General features: G+C 36.6%; 1 non-coding gene across 1 annotated transcript; it reads right to left on the minus strand.

The window, feature by feature from the left end:
* Positions 1–300: 300 nt before the first annotated feature.
* On the minus strand, positions 301–375 carry Trnat-ugu (transfer RNA threonine (anticodon UGU)). Its single transcript has one exon. It is a non-coding gene; the product is annotated as a tRNA-Thr (tRNA).
* Between the last annotated feature and the right edge of the window lie 7,893 nt (positions 376–8,268).

Raw genomic sequence — 8,268 nt, forward strand, 5'->3', positions numbered from 1 at the left:
CATGTCCACACCACTACATTCGTAGTGCGCCTAATAGATGTTTGCCCATCATTCTCATTACTCGTCGCAGATTAATCTACGAAGTCCCGTACGATTTCGGGCATAGCGTGTGCGTTCGCACAAGAAGGCCAATGGCCGGGAAGCCATATTTTAACTATATATGACGGTAGTATCTGTTCCCGAAAGAACAGTTACCGTGGATGACCATGCAGCTTTGCTAGAAATGAAATGATAATTAAATGGACACCGTAGCTGCAAACAGGCGTTGATGTACTTCATTGGGGACATGTTGAAAATGTATGCCCCGACCGGGACTCGAACCCGGGATCTCCTGCTTACATGGCAGACGCTCTATCCATCTGAGCCGCCGCGGGCACAGAGGATAGTGCGTCTGCAGGCACTTATCCCTTCTTTCGGGAACAGATACTACCGTCATATATAATTAAAATATTGCTTCCCAGCCGTTGACCTTCTTGTGCGAACGCACACGCTATGCCCGAACTCGTACGGGACTTCGTAGATTAATCTGCCACGAGTAATGAGAATGATGGGCAAACATCTATTAGGCGCACTACGAATGTAGTGGTGTGGACATGTTGGGAATGTGCATCTCACGGGGAGCGTGCAAGGGATAAGTCCCTGCAGACGCACTATCCTCTGTGCCCGCGGTGGCTAAGATGGATAGATCGTCTGCCATGTAAGCAGGAGATCCCGGGTTCGAGTCCCGGTCAGGGCACATATTTTCAACATTTCCCTAATGAAGTACATCAACGCCTGTTTGCAGCTAGGGTGTCCATTTAATTATCATTTCATTTCTAGCAAAGCTGCATGGTCATCCACGGTAACTGTTCTTTCGGGAACAGATACTACCGTCATATACACCTTTTTTCAGACAGTATCTCATAACAGAGAATACCATATGGCAGAAGTCGGACGTAACTACTGATATGATCTGCCACGTCACTGTTATACAACATGAACAGCAAGAGTCCTAACACAATTCTTTGGGGAAGAGTTGAAGTTACTTCTGCATGTGTCGATGGTTGCCATTCAAGATAACATACTGTGTCCTTCCAATCAAGACATCCTCAGTCCATCCACAAACTTCGCTTCATACCCCATATGACAGTACTTTCGATAATAAGCCTGAATGCCTCGATGCATGGCTTTCGGGATCTCGTGTGAGAAAGAAATTGTGTTTCGGATGACCCATGTTTTCGGATTTCATGCTGGCTAGCACTTAGGAAGTAATTCTGTTCATGATGGATATCAAAGATATTGGACCTGTAGTTTTGTGGATCACCTTTGGTACCCTTCTTTTCGACGGTTGTGACCTGAGCTTTCTTCCAACTACTGAGTTCAGTTTTTTGTTCGAGAGTCCATGTGTACAGCAGCTGATGTATTAACGCCTTGATAAAGAGAAATTAGAGAGATATTTATCATTCTTCAGCAGGCCGTTTGCTTAGTTTTCTCACTTTTCCTGGCGTCTTCAGTGGATCTTTTGTTGTTGAGTAAGAAAATTATTGTGATAACAAATTGTCCATTTTATTTGGACTGTTGAGCTCCGTCGCCGTGGATAATGATATTTTACTATAAAAATACTGCGACCAGCCACTTTTTTATTGCGTTTTATTTATGCCAGTATGCATTTCGGGTTTGCATCCATCTTCAGCTGGCAAATTACATGTATCTTCAGTTTCTACAGTGGTACAATATCGATAGCAGTTTGGATGCTGCAGCTGGCCTGTGCAAAAGCAACGATTCCATTTACTTCAATTTCGCGAGTTTAAGGTTACACACTATCAGTTGTTCATTTTACTTACATTCTCCTCTCCTTGTTTTTTCTTGGCCTTTCTTCTTTTTTGTAACAGCAGAAACACTTTTTGTCACGTATTTTACACAGGCGCACTGCGTTATCCGCCATGTTGTCGACTGACAGTTTTGTTCACATACAAGCATCTGTGGACAGAGCTATATTTTACGAAAGTTTTTGAGGTTCTAGCTGAGCTATTGTTTACTAAACATTGACTTGGGTGATAGAAGTATTCTAAGTACGATGTATACTAAGTTTTTTTGTTACTTAGGCAGTATTGAAGATAATAAACTAACATAACACATTTATACAAAGCAGTAATCCATACATTTACAAATAACAAAGATAGATAGAATTAAGAAGCTGAAGATGGGTGCAAATCCGAAATGCATACTGGCATAAATAAAACCCATTAAAAAAGTGGCTGGTCGCGGTATTTTTATAGTAAAATATCATTATCCACGGCCACAGAGCTCAACAGTCCAAATAAAATGAACAAATTGTTATTGACACTACCTAGCCAGGTACTAAGAGCTTTACATGCCTTCAGAAAGTACAAAATTAAGTTAGAAAGAACAATTCTTAGTATCAAGTTCAATAAAAAGTGTTTAAGTGCGAATGTAACTCCAAAATATATGAAAGTGAACATCAACAGTCAAAGCAAAGCAGCGAAAATAGCTAAAGAAAGAAGTGAAATTATATGGCTCCAATCTGAAATCCAAAACCAACACCGAAAGAAGCAGTTTTTAACCACCAGTTATATAGATTACATTTAGAGCTAGGTAAACAACTTACTACCACACAATTCAACCATACATTAGATTTTGTCAGTAGAATAGCTATGAAAGAACAGCATAAGGTCGGATGTAGGCATAACAATAAGTAGAAAAAGCTTATGTCATGAATTCCAAAGTTGAATGACAATGTACCTTCCACTAAGCATAAATTCTTAAATTCTCCAAACATCTAGTAAATTCAACTAACATCATTTTCAGTGATAAAGAAGTAAGTTTGCTGAATAAAGGGCTTCAACATGGTATCAGACCATCTCTGACTGAAAATAATAATAAAGAATTAATAGTAGGCACCAAAATAAAGCCTGTGATACTGCAAAACTAACTCAGAACGATCAGAGTGCCATAGGCCACAAAGTTAACAATTTTATCATCAAACAAATAGAGAAAGCAAATAATAATAATAATAGTATAAAGCACCATGACAGTACAATACTTAAAAATGTCAACAAGAAACTAAGTGACAATAAAGCTTTAGTAGTAAAAGCAGATAAAAGCAATGCTATTGTTGTAATGTATAAAAGTGCATATGTAAACAAAACCATTGAATTTCTCAGTAACAATAATATAGTATAAATTAAGTCTGATCCCACTCTTAAGTTACAGAATAAACTTCAAAATATGATGAAAAAAGTGATTTCCTTGTAAATGCAAAAGATATACACGAATTCACTGTTATGAACCCTTATGCATCACCCCTACAAGCACAACCTAAGACCCATAAAGTTAACTGTCCCATACGTCCAATTGTTAATTCTCGGAGCAGCCCAAATTATAAAAATCAGCAAGAAACTGAATGAGATCCTTAGCAACACATTCAAATTCGAAGAGACATACTCAGTAAAGAACAGTTATGAACTTATTAATAGTCTAAAGGAAATTCAGATTCCTGATACTGCTAGGTTTGCATCACTTGACATTACAAACCTCTACACAAACATACCGGTCAAGAAACAATAGAAATTATTAAAAACAATTTATTTAAACATAAAAATTTGGCATTACCAGAAACATATGAATCCATTGATCTATTAACGCTAGTACTATCACACAACTACTTTTCTTTTAACAACAAAATGTACCAGCAGAAAGAGGCCCTGGATATCAGTAGCTGCCTTGCCAGTTTGCTTGCTGATATTTTCATCAATAACTTAGAATGTAAATTTTTTAAAGAAAACCCCCAGATAGTAAACAAGATAATTTATTACAAAAGGTATGTTGATGATTAATAATCTTATTTGATGCCACAGGAGAAGAAATTGATAACCTTGCAAAAGAAATGAATAAAATGCATCAGGACATCATCTTCACTGTAGAACGCCAAACAGAAGTAGGTTTAAAATTTCTGGATCTCTGCATAAGTAGCTCCAACAACAAACACAAATTTCAAGTATACAGGAAACCAACATACACAGATAACACAGTTAATAAATCATCCTGCCAACCGGATATACATAAGATGGCTTCATACAGAGCAATGCTGAACAGAATGCACAAAATACCACTAGAACCAGCTGACCAAATGGAAGAACTAAACACCATCAAAGCAATTGCTTACAATAATGGTTGCAATCCAAAGTTAATAGATGAACTAAACTCTAAGATAAATCCCTACATAACGAAATACAATAACAAAACAGCATTAAAGAATACCACAACAAAGCCAAAACAAAAATATGTAAGCTTGCCATTTGTAGGAAAACTGTAATATAAAATAGCAAACCTGTTCCAAGGAACAGATATCAGAATCAACTACTATACAAATAACAAAATAAAGAACAAAGCTATCCATAACATTAAAAATAATACCAAACTGTACAATCAATCAGGAATGTACAAACTTAACTGCAACTCATATCCAAAAACATACATAGGCCCAACAGGTAGAAACTTCAACATACGTATTCGAGAACACATGGATGCTCTTCATTTAAAAAACTTAAATAAACCCATATTTGCCCAACATGTAGCAGTAGAAGAACATCAAGTAACAGACATATCCCATAACCTACAAGTTCTCCACCTAGCCAACAAAGGAAAAAGAATGAACCTCCTAGAAGAAATCGAAATTTATTCACATAAACATGCATCGCCTTCTGACATACTTAACGACCAAACAGAGTTACCAAACAGAATATTTCTGAAAAACGTCCACAATCTACTTATCAAACTACTTACTAAGCACAATCAAGAAATAACATAATCTAATATAAACCCAACAAATGCATGTAACAATATAAAACATAAAAAAATCTTAATTCTGTCTTTATTATTTGTAAATGTATGAATTACTGCTTTGTATAAATGTGTTATGTTAGTTCATTATCTTCAATACTGCCTAAGTAACAAAAAAAACTTAGTATACATCGTACTTAGAATACTTCTATCACCCAAGTCAATGTTTAGTAAACAGTAGCTTAGCTAGAACCGCAAAAACTTTCGTAAAATATAACTCTGTCTACAGATGCTTGTATGTAAACAAAACTGTCAGTCGACAACATGGTGGATAACGCAGTGCGCCTTTGTAAAATACGTGACAAAAAGTGTTTCTGCTGTTACAAAAAAGAAGAATGGCCAAGAAAAAACAAGGAGAGGAGAATGTAAGTAAAATGAACAACTGATAGTGTGTAACCTTAAACTCGCGAAATTGAAGTAAATGATTGGAATCGTTGCTCTTGCACAGGCCAGCTGCAGCACCCAAACTGCTGTCTATATTGTTCCACTGTAGAAACTGAAGATACATGTAATTAGCCAGCTAAAGATGGGTTCAGACCCGAAATGCATACTGGCATAAATGAAACGCATTAAAAAAAGTGGCTGGTCGCGGTATTTTTATAGTAAAACATAATTATTGTGATATGGTAACATTTGAATTTCAAAATCACCTTTTGGATGTTGAAGCTCTTCTTCTTTCCGTACTTGCTAAGAAAAAACTGTAGAGTAATTCTGCACTATGGAAGAAACCAGTTCATAGTTTTGTCATCACCCAGAGATGGTTCAGCATTTTATGTTCTGTCTTCAGTGGGACTTCTGTTTACATTGTTACTAAAAATTATTGTTACATATTAAACTCTTGTGTAAGTTATACGAATTTTTGGGTGAAAAATACTTACATTTATAAAAGGAGCCATTATTAGGAGTTAAATATTTTAGAGTAGTTCACACATGTAGTACAGTTACGACATATGCCACTGAGTTGAGGCATTATACAGTGTTCATTAGCGCTGTGCTTGGACTTACATTGATGTGAAAATAATACAGGCATGTATTTGTTTACATACCTCACATGATGCTATTAGGTTTGTACGTTGGTACTTTTATTTCTGCCAAACAACTGTTTATTTGAATTTCAATGTATAGTTATTTATACAGGGTGTAAATTTTAAGTTGACAAACCAGAATAACTCGAAAAATAAACTTCACACGAAAAAATGTATAGTATCCAAAGTTGATTATTTTCGAGGGAGACATTTGCTGGTGCTAAAATTAGCCGGCCACCCCAGCCCCCTGGGGATGGGGCGCGAGGTGACTTTAAAATTTCAAATGGTAACCCGCATTTTTTATTGCGGAGTCAGATTCAACATAAAAAACTACGTACATTTTGTCTTAAACATTTGTTTTGATTCTTTGTAGTTGGCGCTGTAATTCAAGAAAATCCATGTTCTCATTTTCGCTTGGAAAATAGTTACAGATAAATAAAAAATACTTATTTTCTTCGTAAATTTTGTTTCGCTAAAACTAAAATTCTCCCTCTCTCCCCATAGGGTGGGGTTTGAGAGAGAGGAATTAGAGTTTTACAAATGTTGACACAAATATTAATTTTTTCCGCAGATTCGGATAAGTTTTGTTTGTTTCGTGGTCATGAGGCCACACAACTTTTAATTATCAAACAAATCACCTGACTAGCTAACTAACCAAATATCCTACTTACTAACGAGTGAACTCATTAACTCACAGAATAAACAAAGTAAAAGACTAACTGAGGAAAAGACTAACCCATTCGCTAACTAAAGATGAACGTATTCCCCTTTAAGATTTGGTGCTCCTGAAAAGGAACGATTGGTTTGGTTTTATTGTTGATTATTTTTTAGTTTTAGCGAATCAAAATTTACGAAGTAAATACGTATTTTTTATTTATCTGTAACTATTTTCCACGCAAAAATGAGAACATGGATTTTCTTGAATTACAGCGCCCTCTACCAAGAGTCAAAACAAATGTTTAAGAAAAAATATACGTAGTTTTTTATGTAGAATCTGATTGTGCAATAAAAAATGGTCATCCCCATTTGAAATTTTAAAGTTGCCTCCCGCCCCACCCCCAGGGGGCTGGGGTGGCGGGCTAATTTTAGCACCAGCAGATGTCCCCCTCAAAAATAATCAACTTTGGATTCTACATATTTTTTCGTCTGAAGCTTATTTTTCGAGTTATTCTGGTTTGTCAACTTAATATTTACACTCTGTGTATACATAAAGAAAGCATAATCAGGCGTGAAATTCCAGTGTTAGTTCTCGTATACAATTAATGACACATGTTGAATAACTGAGACATGAAACATGGTATGTTTATGCTATGGCGAAAATTAGGCTAGAAACAGTATTTTGGAAAGTAAATATTTATATAGTTTTATACATACCTCATATGACACTAGCAAGCTATCTAGTAGTGGTGGCTCTACAACTACCACAGGTTTTAATAGCCTCTCATCTGCAAAGAACAAACCGGCTTTTATTGTTCTGTTTTTTGTTAATTTCGCCTGGAAAATAACATGATTTAGCACGTTAGTTGCGATTTTAGATTTTGTAGCTTAGTTTATCTTAATCAAGACATTTATTTTGTTTCTTAACAGAAAGTCTTGATTGTTACACACACATCTTAATTTATTTTGGCATAAAACACAAGGTTTCATTTGTCACCTAGCGTGTTATTGCGGCTGCATGATGTTCATTTGTTTCATTAATTTAAAAGTGTTATTGACGTTCAGGATATTTAGTGTGTGTGTGTGTGTGTGTGTGTGTGTGTGTGTGTGTGTGTGTGTGTGTGTTAGGGGAGGAGGGTTGCTTGGTTGGTTATTTATACAGTTCTTCTGTTGTCTCAAGTAGTGTTTTACTCCAGAGTGATGCATATTCATTTAGTAGGTTCTCGCCTTGGCCTGATGAGACTTTATGTGCTCTTTAAGAGGCAAGCAGGCAAGTCTTGTACAGTTAGCTGCGCGGCCTTGTGTCTGCCCTTGTACCTCGCGCAAACCGACCTTGCCTGGGGCTGTGGTTCCTGGCCTCGTCCCAGATCTGCCTTACCGAGACACTTGTTGAGGCGCTTAAGGCACTCGCCTGAAAATACGAGCTGGGTCCACATGAATGTCCAGCAGTTCAGTCGTAATCTCAGTCTTAATCAACTGTGATACCATGTCGTCTCTGATTATCTCCAAGCTTGTGATGAGTGTGTAGAAATATTTTGGATACGTCCTTTTGCATCATACGATATACGTGAGAAAAGTAATGAGACTGTTTTTTTAGCTACTGCTTAAGTTTTCATTTTTTCAAACAATAATACTGTCCCTTTCGAAGTAGTTACCTTCGGCGGAGGCGTTGTTCCCAGTCTTGGTAGCAACGCTGAAAGGCTTCAAATGGTAGGGCCTTTAACATGTCGGTCACATTCTTTTG

This window comes from Schistocerca cancellata, chromosome 8 (genome assembly GCF_023864275.1).
Source record: "Schistocerca cancellata isolate TAMUIC-IGC-003103 chromosome 8, iqSchCanc2.1, whole genome shotgun sequence".
Classification (NCBI taxonomy): Eukaryota; Metazoa; Arthropoda; class Insecta; order Orthoptera; family Acrididae; genus Schistocerca; species Schistocerca cancellata.